A 12514-nucleotide genomic window follows, 5' to 3' on the forward strand; every position below is an offset into this window, starting at 1 on the left:
CTTGATAACTTAATAAAATTTAAGGAAAAGCTGCAAAAGCCTCTCAAAAATATATTTAAAAAGTCATGGTATCATTATCTTACTGATTTTCACATCTCCTGTTTGTTTGTTTTTTCTCCTAGTTTCTTTCTTATAACGATATATGTCATGATTATTATTCACTAAATAGACCTTTTCTAATAATGTCGCAGACATCTTAGATTGTAGGCAAAATATATGGACATACGCAGTGAATAAATCCACAAGGTAACCAATCAGAAATAGCTTGTTTTTTTTTTCATTGGCTGCTATATTTCAACATTTCTCTATTGCTACTTTGCCTAATAAACAATAGTCAAGAGGATACTGCGTATAAAATTTATCGAAAAGTTCTGCGCCATCTTAAGTTGGGTGAAATAGAAACTCACTTATCCTAGTTAAGGCCCGGGCTACACTAGCGCTCTATCTAGTGTTTTATACTAGTCATAGCTTTCACTAAATGCCCCCACATAAAGATCATGTCATGCACTTATAAAGCTTTAATGCTTTAAAGATTAAACATTAAAAAATAATCAGGAATAATTGATTGATTTAATTATTGATTGATTGATTGGTTGATTGATTGATTGATTGATTGATTAATTGATTGATTGATTTATTGATTGATTGAGGCGTTTGCTTGAAAAAAAAATCATATTCCATTATAAAAAAATACATACTTGAAGAATTCATGCAGCTTGATAACTTAATAAAATTTAAGGAAAAGCTGCAAAAGCCTCTCAAAAATATATTTAAAAAGTCATGGTATCATTATCTTACTGATTTTCACATCTCCTGTTTGTTTGTTTTTTCTCCTAGTTTCTTTCTTATAACGATATATGTCATGATTATTATTCACTAAATAGACCTTTTCTAATAATGTCGCAGACATCTTAGATTGTAGGCAAAATATATGGACATACGCAGTGAATAAATCCACAAGGTAACCAATCAGAAATAGCTTGTTTTTTTTTTTCATTGGCTGCTATATTTCAACATTTCTCTATTGCTACTTTGCCTAATAAACAATAGTCAAGAGGATACTGCGTATAAAATTTATCAAAAAGTTCTGCGCCATCTTAAGTTGGGTGAAATAGAAACTCACTTATCCTAGTTAAGGCCCGGGCTACACTAGCGTACGCTGTGATTGCACTTCTCAAGCAAAATCTTCTATGTTGTTGGTCAAAAGAAAAGTAAAGGAATGCCATTGTGGTTCATTCAGACGTACAATCGAGAAAAGTTAAAATGCGCCTAAATTTCTTTTCAAGTACATAGTCCTTTTTCATGATGCAATCTTTTCTCCAAGCTGATCGCAGCGCAGACAATGAAGAGACGTGCCTTCAGGAAGCTAGAATTTTTGAGTTTATAGCTAGCGATATACTTTCCCTTTATGGTGTTTCTGTATGACTGTCTGTGTACCTAGTCTAACCACCGTTAAATGCCTTCGGGAAGGTCTCTCCTAACTTAGAAAGCCAGAATTTGGAGCTATTTCACCAAACCACTGGAGCGTAAGTTATTTAGGCTATCACAACTGCATGAAAAAGTTTAACGTGTGCATGTAAAGTTTAACGAGTAAACAAACTTTTTTCAGGTTTTTGAAAAAGTTTTACCACACTGAAAAGACGTAAAAACACTCTAAGTGAGGTAAATTATTTTGAAGACCAAAAGAAAAAGTCAACCACGTTTGGATTCAACTTTACATTATGCGTACATTCATCTTTTTTGTACTTTGCCGGTTGTTTTACTAAGTTAAGAAGGACTTTCTCGAGTTACGACCATATGATAGTATTTAAAGCTCAAGAGGCCCCATAAACAATAAAGGTTATCAATAAAATGACAGACAAAAATAAATTAGAGTTTGAACAAAAATATCAAATGTACATTTGAAAACTTAAGCAAATTTCTTTAAAGATTCTGGAAAAAGAATTGAAATCATTGCTGAAGTGAACCAGAGGAATGAATCTTTACATTCCTCTGAGTGAACTTCTGACTAAATTACAGTAGTTAGTATTCAGTTTCAAAGACAAGAAACAAAATTTGACATGCAAAACACTTTTTCTAGTCAATGAATCAGCTCATCCTCATCATCATCATAACCAGTCTGCCATTTTGTTTGTTTTGATTTGCACAAGTAATATTGTAGTTCGTGTTATATCATACACTGTTTTGATTTGCATTTAAAACACTCGCTTCAGCTTTTCAAAGCTAAATCAAAACTAAAATTGTAATATGTAATAATGATAATACCATATAACGTAATATAAAAATATGTATACTACCGTCTCGGAAAAAAACCGAACATTTACGGAAGAGACTAACTACGGGGATGCTTGGGCGACAAAACAAACAACAAAAGCAACAAAATTTCGAGATTCCAGTCCAATATCTATGCGTGAAACTATGAGTGCCTCCTCGTCGCTACGCTCCTGCGGGGGCAATAAGATATCTATGATTGAAAGTGATATGTTCATTATTTTAGAGGTCACGAAATATTTGAACTGGACCACCCCTTTGCGGTTGTATCTTTGTTTTTTATATACCACATAAGTACTGTTGAAATTAATCCTTTTCAAAAGGCACTTCATAAAAATACTGCTTACCAAGCTGGCACGCAACGTTGTTTTAACGTTAGTCTAATGTTCACAACGTCCATATAACGTTAAATGAACGTTGTAACAACGTTATGTGCCAGATGGATAGAGGTGACATATTGCTTTGCTGGTTCTTTAGGAAGCATGTGATTTGAAAGGCACCTGAGGAGAAGTAGATTTGGATGCCAAAAAAATACAAAGCCAACTTTATTTGAATTCCAAGTGGGGAAATAAATTTACATTGAAAAAACGAGGAAAATAATTCAGCCCGTCGAGTAAATATTATCTCTACCGTTGAGAAATGACTGAGAAAAAAATTGCCCCCCAAAATCTTTTTTGAGATGAAAAAGGAAAAAGATTTCAAATGTTAATGGTCTTTTGATAAAAGCTTTAATTTCCCTGAGTTAAAAAATGCAATTGGGTACTGAGACAGGGGTCTTATGATAACTCACGCATACTGACTACTATTCTTAGAACCTCAGCTTTCCGGAGTCGCAGATTCAACCCAGAATCAGACCTCTTTGGTTGACCTTGTCAGTGTTTTTTTAGATTTGTTGATTTTGGTACAGTCAGGAATCTCCAGTAAGGTGGTTCCTAACCCAGCTTTATTCTCTAGGATCAAACTAAGTTAATGATACACACTGGTATTCTAGTGAACCACGAGCCAATTATAAATCCCCTTAAACTCCTTAAAGGACCCAAGCAATGAATTTATTGTAGAAGCTTGAAGTGATAAAAATGTTTCCCCAATTAGCATTGGGCTTTTCCAGAAAAAAATCGTGCACCCCCTGTTGAGGAGGTCCATTTCCATTCCAAGGGGGTAAGGTTTGAAATACAGTGGAATTCCATAAGGGTAGACGAAAATCTGTCAAAAATAAGCGGAATTCCAAAGGGGATGATGATTGAAAATTTGTAAAGAGGGGTATGATCCTAAAATTGTCTGGAAATCCAAGGGGGTAGGTCACAAAAGGTTGGTGCACGGTTTTTTTCTGGAAAAGCCCATTGACCTATGAAACTTTACTAGGTATTTTTGATTTTACAGTGAATTTTACTGGTCCATCATGACTATCACATGACTATTCAAGAGCACTCAATGTCTATTTAGAACGGTTATCATAATATTATGAAATTTTATACATTGTAATGTGGTTTTCATTCAAAAAATTCATTTCGAACTACATGTTTGACTTGGAATGAAAAAATGATTCATACTTATGTATACACTTATGTCAAAATTACTTTGACTTTGATCTCCAGATATCTCTCATTGCAAGTTTTTTGAAGAACAAATGATGACCAAAATATTAAGAATAAGTTAAGAACATTTTAAGGCTTTGCCGGATCTAGAGCACTCGGTTTCTAAGGAAAATGGACAAAAATACTCACAAAATGGTGAAAGTCATTTTAAGGCTTAAAATTAAAAAAAATAAGAACATCCGAAAGCTTCAAAAATATTTAATGCTCTCATCAAAAATATGTATTTGATAGCTTGCCAAGAAGGAAAAAATGGTGAGGGATAAATGCTGTAAATACAATTTTTTATTCTTTTGGAAAACATCTGTATGTCATTTTTGGATTTTAAAGGATTTTAAATTCTGCTGAATCGATCAATTAAGTCGAGGACCTCTTTAAAAAGTCGATAAGTTGTTCTATTTTCTCGGTATTTTTGTTCAAAAAATGTTTTTTTTCGCTTAGATTTCATTTTTGACACACAGCAGCTGTCCAAGGCCGTTATTTTAAGGGAAATGAAAAAAGCCCCATGTGAAAGATCCGGTGGGAACCTCCACCTCAATGGAACATTTGGAAAAACTGTTATGTCCAGGAAAAACACCCTACAATTTCGGTTCCACTGGAAAATTGACTTTGATTTTACCATAATTTGAAATTCAGTGGAAATTGAGCTTCACAACCATCCCAGGTTTTGGAGTGCAATTTTTGTACTATTGAATTTCAATTTGAAATGAAATCAAAGTTAATTTCCCAGTGGGCTTGAAATTGTAGGGTATTTTTCCTACCAGAGACGTAATTCTAACCACGTTTTCCAGTGGGGCTGGGGCTGGGACTGGGGCCTCAACGGGTCTGCGAAACAGTGGTTCTTCATACAAATTACTTAAGTCTCGTTCAATGCCTCAGGATAACACCATTAAATTTGGGATCTGATTCTTTTGACTTTTAACCCATGCCATGAAATTGAAAGTGGGGCGGCCAATGAATATAGAGTCTAAGGAGGTGCAACCAAAATTTTTTACTTTGCAAAAAGGTGGGGGGGGGGTGGCTGTTTAACACACTAGAAAGAAATAAAAGCTTCGATTTTCCGGAATCTTTTACGCAACAACAAGATATTGTGTACTGCAGGTAGAATTGATTGTTCTAGTGAATCTACTTTCAGATTTCATGGTTCTGGTGAACTGTTGGAAGTCATGATTTTTGCAAACTTGCTGATAGAAGTAGTTCTGGTCAATTTGCCAGTCAAAACATATGATTCTCTTTAAAATGTAAAAGGGAGATGGTTAATATATAGCAGTTGGTTTCTTATTAATCGGTGATCCTGCCTAATCTATAAAAGGACCAAAATTGCCATACTTTTCGATCTGCAGCATCCACCCACTGGTGGATCAACACTTCTGGAGTTTCATTATTTGAATTTGAAAACACCGACTCCATTTTCTATACGTGTACCACTCAATTTCTAAGTTTCATCAAATTTCGATTCGATGTAAAAAACAGACTTTCCCGACGATCAGTCAAAAGTCTTTTTAATTATTGCCGCAGCTATTTTTGCTTAAATTATTCAATAAGAGATTGAAATAGTTCAAACCTATTCTTAATAATTGGTATATTTGTCATATTAAGCATCAAATAAAAGGTACAAAAATGTCAATCAAGTGAAATACAAGGAGGACCACCCTACAAAGTTGTGCAAAGTTCGGCATAATTTGATCTCATTTTGACGTCATTATTTGTAGAATCCCCCAATATTTGATTTGTCAAGATCAGAGCGAAATGAGATACTGCATCTGAAATATTTTGGGTGCGGTAAGCTAAAAATGTGCCCACATTTCTTTGAAAAAGTTTTCAAAATAAAATCATGTTATCTCTTGTTAGAACTCGAAGTTATTAAATTTTTTTCGTTTTATTTGGAAAAAAAATTATTAGTTAGTAGTCGACTGCTTGGAAAATCTCACCATGCAAATTTTAGGTTAGCTATCTAATTCCCTTGAACTTGAGAAAATAAAAGATTTTTAAAAATCCTGTCGAATGTTGAGCTACTAAGCTAAGAACGACACTGTAATTGTAAACTCAATGTCGATGTTGCAAATTTTTTCCTCAAATCAGAATCCATTGTCAGGGTTAGGGTGATCAGTAAAAAATATCAGTCAATGCGTGGGTCAATTGTGACGTCGCTTTCAGAACCTAACATATTTAATGTATCTTTTAGAGGTTTTGAGAACTTTGTTCGAAACTCAAAAGTCGACTTTGAAATTAAAGAATGCCATGGTATCAGTTTTCTTCCTTGTTTTCCTTTCACATGTGTTCCTTGCAATTTTTGATGAGACTTTGACCTGATGTCTTTCAGAGGTTCAGTAGGGTGTCAAATTTTTATTATTTTACTTTATTGGGCTATGTGCATAGCATCATACAGAATTTTAATAAAGAATTTCATTTAATAAAAGCAACAACTATTTTTATATCGATTTTCATGGTTGAAGTTTTGGTTTTATTTTAACACAAGAAGGATTTACACGAACTAAGCAAGTAAACAAGAAGCAGCCCGTGGGGGGAGTATTTAAGACAGAAATAGGTACTGGGTATGTGCAGACGCTAAGGGTCAGTTTTTTAACCTTACAAAGTCTCTCTAAGGGTTGCAAAAGTCAGAAAAACTTTAATTAGTCTCTCTAAGGGTAATTTTTCAAAAATCAATGAAAATTCTATCTCTAAGGGTCACCTTTTCAGCAAAAATCAGTCTCTCTAAGGGTTGGTTTTTGGAGATCCCATCCGCACATACCCCTTGTCTTTCCCTTTCCCTTCTCTCTGCTGAAATAAAAATTTCAAAAACCCAAAGGTGATAGAAGATTTTAAACGCCAATGAGGATAATTTTGAAGCGAGTAATTTTTTCCATTCAATTTACAATGGAGTTAAAATTTCAGGGTATCTTTTCCTGTTTTTTCCTACCGGAGATGATTTTCAGTCAATTTTTCGCAGAGAGAATATGCGACAGTGTGACTACTTAACTCTATATACCGACCCAGCTGGCACATAACGTTGTTTCAACGGCATGTTTATAGCGTTAGATGGACGTTGAAACAACGCTGGGAAAAGTTACTTTCTTTGTCTGCAACATCCCTATTTCAATGAAGCGTTGAGAATCTTTTGTTAGTTTTAGAGATGGCATAACGAGCTGAAAAAGTACCCAGCTAGCACACAACGTTGTTTCAACGTTCATTTAACGTTATATGGACGTTGTGAACGTTAGATGAACGTTGAAACAACGTTGTGTGCTAGCTGGGGAAGGTCTTTTTTGGTTAACACATCAATAAAGACTTTGTGGGGATTAAAATTTAACCAAAAAGTTTCAGTGTTTCCCCAGCAGTGGCAGTTCGATGCATTTTTCCATCGGAGATGGATTTTCTTTCCCAGGGAATGGTTTTTTGGCCCATTTTTGCCAAAATTGTGTCACACCTTTAACACTTAATAGCAAGGGATTTTTCTGATTTTTGCCACGGAATTATTGCGAAGCGTGGAAACTAAGGTCATCTCTTCGATGCGATTCTTTATTCCTGATTTCTTCTCGACACTTTTGGGTGCTTTATATATGCTACATTAAAAACTTTCAAGTAGCTAATATGCTCAGCTATAAAAGATTTAACTTTGCTTTTGTCTAATCAGAGGTGTTTTGGAGTTTTGGATTACGTTATCTACCCACACGGTAAATCCACGTAAATTAACTTTTTTTAAACAACTAAGAAAAACTAACTTTTATTTAGGATTCGAATGAAAAGTGTCATGTAAATGTGTTTTGAAATAACTTTTAGCGATTTTGACAGCCTACCTGGATTTTATTGATAATTTGTTGTTTTGTTACTCTTTAATTATGTATACACCTTTTCGACCATAGCCGCTCATTGCCGCGTGGGCATTTTTTTGTCCGCTTTATCCCACTAAAACCGTCCCAGTCCTTTTTTTGTACCCATAGACAATAGAAAAATGTTTAAAAAAAGGATTGGATCGAGTTTAGGGGGATAATTAAATAATTAAGTGCCCGCGCGGCAATTGGCCGCTACGGTCGAAAAGGTGTATTAAAAAGGTGCATTTGTTAAAACATGGAGAGCTATGGGTGAAGATTCCTCCTCCCGTACATCACGCAAGAACCGCACATATTGACCCATATTTTGACTTGTTTGTTTGTAGAGGTTTAAACGTCGAGTTTGCATTCCCAGCCGGCGGGTGGGGTGGCGGCGAGTGGGACAGGAAGCGGGCGCGCGGTTTGTAATTTGGAAAGGGCGTGACGAAGAGAATTTCAAAAGTTTCTATTCTATGGGTAGGCGATCTTACGAGGTATTCGAACAGGGGTGGGCGTTTTATTAAAATATATTTAACACTTAAAGAGAAGTCAATAAAGTAAAAGACAAAAGGATATATAGAATATCTCTCCTATGCTATATCTCAGAGCAGGTAAGGTCTCAGAAGGACTCAGAAATTTTCCTGGGATAAAAGCTGACAGTTGATGAGGTTATATTTATATATTTCAAATCCAGATCTGGGGCACTACACTTTCGTCTCAAAAAAAACGTTTTCTAGACGTTTAAAAAAACGTTGATCAAAATCACGTTTAAATCAAGTTTTGAAAAAACGCTTATCAAACGTTGTTCGCAAAACCTTTGAAAAACGTTTGAATAATAACGTTTTAAACACGTTTAATAAACGTTATGAAATAACGCGTTTTCTCTACAACGTTGAAAAAACGTTTTTAAAGCGCTTTTTGGCAACGCGTTTCTTCAAAACGTAATCTAAACCTAAAAAAAACGTTTTGAAAACGTTGTGTGCCGGCTGGGTTTTTATTGTCAATTTACCTCAAAAAGTCATTGAGGAAAGCTGCAAGGGCCACTTTGGTTAATGACGTAACACCAATATGTGACGTCATTAAGTAATGTCCTCAAGATATAATACCACAGGAAGTTGTGTTTGTTGTTGATGTTAAACACTTGTAAAATCATGTCTACCTGAAGACCAAAAGTTAGATTTAAGTTTATGTTCCTAAAGTCTCTAAAAGTTGTATCTTGGTCTGAACCACTGGCCCTTTATAACACCACCTTCTCACAGACATATTGGGACCCCTTTTTACTGGAAAAATTAACTAAAGTATCGTCCCCAGTGGAAAATCATACTCCAATTTGTGTCCCCACTGAAAGTAATCAAATAAACCAATCTTCGCTGCAAAATATTACCCTGTTTTTCCCAACACCACCGAATTTTCTTAATTGAAAATAAAATAATTTAAATCCCCAGCTATAAAAAATATGGGAATATCGATCCCCATCAAATTTCAGTCCGTTATTTTTACTCTACCGGGTCTGTGAGAAGGGCTTGTTCTATAGATATACTCCCTGCATAAGAAATTTTTCGTCAGAGGATGTGAAGATAAGTTTAGTATGTAAGTATATGAAGTTTTGTGAAATCTGTTTTGTAATTTTTAACCCTAATGTGTTTCCGCCATTGCACCAGTAATATCCTGGACTAACACAACATTGGACCGCAAACGTGATCAGTATTGCTGTTGAAAAAAACATATTTCACAGATGACTTTTAGTTAGTCTGCGATGGAGTTTCAATTTCAGCTCAAGTGTCATTTGTCTGTAGGTGAAACCGAATTTAGATAAACTCAGTTTTGATAATATCACTTCTCAAAGCTACCGAAGCGTCTTTCGGTGAGTGACAAAACAGCTGAAACATTTACGTCATGAATGTATAAACTAATTGTAATTTCAGATCATTTTGAATATGATCGCGTTTCCTTACATCTATTGCATAAATACACCCCCATATTACAAAAACAGTGACACTCTTTCCCAGCTACAGGGAAATTTTCCTTAAATTTGTCCCGATTATTAAATGTCCTAAATATCCAAATTGTGCACGTCATTCGTCGCCATAATACTGGCTAGGATAACAAATCATACAAGCACGATTTTACAAAGAAACGGCCCCATGGAACACCAAACGATGAAACGCTGCCGTGATCAAATCTGGGCTGATCTTGATCTGTCGATTCCAACGGCTGAGAGGGTGGCAAAGGACAGGAAAGCTTGGAAGAGGCTCACCTACACAACAAATGGCACAAGGATCCTCAGAGGCTTACGCCGATAAGTCAAGATTGAAACATACTGTAAAATCATATCCATGACAGTAAATCGTTTGGAATTTTGAATATACTTACCTGATTGTCCCTCTTCAAACAAGTGGAATCGAAAATTCTATCCCCACTGGTCTTGCTGGGTCTCTAAGAGGGGAGTTTTACCGTATACATTCTGTAGCCAACTCCAACTTGCATGTTCTCCACAGCATCAAGTGTGTAGCGTACAATTCTAGTCTGAATCGCAGACCTCTACAATAAAGTAACACCCCCTTCTCACAGACTTGGTGGGACCCCCTCGCCTTCCACTGGATAATTTGGCCAAAATATCCCCAGTAGAAGATTTTACTCCAAAGATTGACAAAAATTTCGTCCCCGGTGGGAAAATACCTTAGAATTTTAGCCCCACTTGGAAATTCAATATTTAGAAATTGCACTTCAAAACCATTGCCACTGAAATTTTCAACCTTGGAACAAAAGAATTTCTCTCCCCATTGGGATTTCAATAGGAATTTTTATTCCCACTGAGAAAAAAAAGCTACACCGGGGTTGTGAGACAGGGGTGTCTTATTTGATAAAAAAGAAGAATATAACATTCTGATCAATATTTCGCCACTGACTAAAGTCACTAAAGACTGGATAAATGCCAGTAAACTTAAAACTCTGACGTCACGTGATGAACATAAGTAGTGACGTCACAGAAAGCAGTAGTAATCGAGTCATCGCTTGTTGATCCAAGAATACATAATGACCTTTGGAAGTCATTAATTGAAATATGTGTAATTATTATGTGAAAGAATGATTTTTCTGTCATGTGATTATGTATGATGTCAATGACCAGTACATTTTTTTTTATTAGAACATTTTCATTACCTTGGATCTTAAAGGGATAATTCGAGGGAAGATTTAATCTTATCGATTCCAAAGCATTGCCAGGGAGCAAGATAATAGAGGCTGAGATTATGTCCAGACGTTAATGGTTCCTACCGTATCGCTCTGGTATGATATTTGTTAGAGCTTGGAAATGTTCATATTGATTTCGGAAGGTTTTGGAGCAACGAAACGGAGCAGTTCCGTTCCGATGAAAGTAGTGGAGTGAAACCGTTCCGATTTGTTTTGCTTTGTAACGTCTTATTTTTTGACGTTTCGAATTTTGACGTTTACACTGTATTTCGGAACAAGTCTGATGCCTCTCTATAGTTCACAAAACTTATATTTTCATTGAAATTTACTAAGAATATGTTTAGAACAACAACAATCTTCCTCTCGTCTACCTTTGAGGTTTGATCGTCATCGGCCCTGGTTGATCATGGCCTCAATCATAATATAAGCGTGACCGCTTTTCAAGAATATTTAAAGTACCTATAGACAGTTGACGCTCTGCAATTCGACTTTCTTCTATTCGATACGCTCCATCATCCGATAATATATTGGAACACTCATAAATGACGCTCTTATTGGACACGCTCCATTCCTCGTTGAAAAATCGATGTAGTTTTCGAGAAAAAAAAATCGGTAATGAAGAAAATCTATTTTCCGCCGTGGACCGTACATTTTTGGTGGGAGAGTTTCGACTGGCAAACTCTATCGGCTGTAAACTCGGCTGTAAAGTTTAGTTTTTATTTTGTGCTTGTAGGTAAGGTAAATATTTTTTTTTGCGCCTGATACTGCAGTGTCATACCGCTAGAAACACAAAGGCCCCCCCCACAAAGCTCGGTTCTATTATACAAGAACTGGATGTATAAGAATTTCGAATTGTAGACTTCTTATAAAAAAGTCATTCTTGATGCGCTTTGATTTTGGTAATAGGTTTTTCTTGTTAAAGGGAAAGCAATTAATATTTGTCGTTGACAATGGAAAATAGCTTCGTAATAACCAGTATAACATCTATTATCATACTACGAAACACAAAAACACAAGAAAATCTCATTTTTGATTTCGAAGTTATCATTTTGATTAGAGTGCTGTGATATGTGTCTTGATAATATATCAATTTGTGTTTAGTGTATAGAAAAATTTGTAAAGCGCTTGTGATGTGATTTTATGAGATTTTTTGTTTATGTTTTTGTGACAAAGCAGTCAGTAGCATAGTGTGGTAAAACAAAAATAGTATGATAGTTTTTTTGTTGATCGTTTGCAATATTTTGGGCTATCAACACATTTATTGTGTAATTGCCTACGATATGGTTGATACAGAAATTCAAGAATATTCTGACGATATGGGTGACAAGATTTATCGATACTAAATAAATGTTAGAATCTTTGAAATTCGACCAATCGTCAGTCGAGCGAAGATTTTTATCGGTCTTCGCCACTGCCGACCTGAGATTTACGGCTAGCTATTAAACAGTTTGCTCACATTCAAATGGCACTGAAATTGCAAACTACCGAATATTTTGAAATGAACCAAGCTGTCCATTCAACAAAACCTCCCAACTTGATTTTAACTTAAAATTTCAAAGTGACTGTATCGCAGCACTTTCCGTATTTTTGCCATTTTGACGCGATTGATTTTTGAGCGGCATTTAGATTAGTTAGCCATAAGAACTGTTT

Source organism: Clytia hemisphaerica, unplaced genomic scaffold, assembly GCF_902728285.1.
Source record: "Clytia hemisphaerica strain Z4C2 unplaced genomic scaffold, Clytia hemisphaerica genome assembly, whole genome shotgun sequence".
NCBI lineage: Eukaryota > Metazoa > Cnidaria > Hydrozoa > Leptothecata > Clytiidae > Clytia > Clytia hemisphaerica.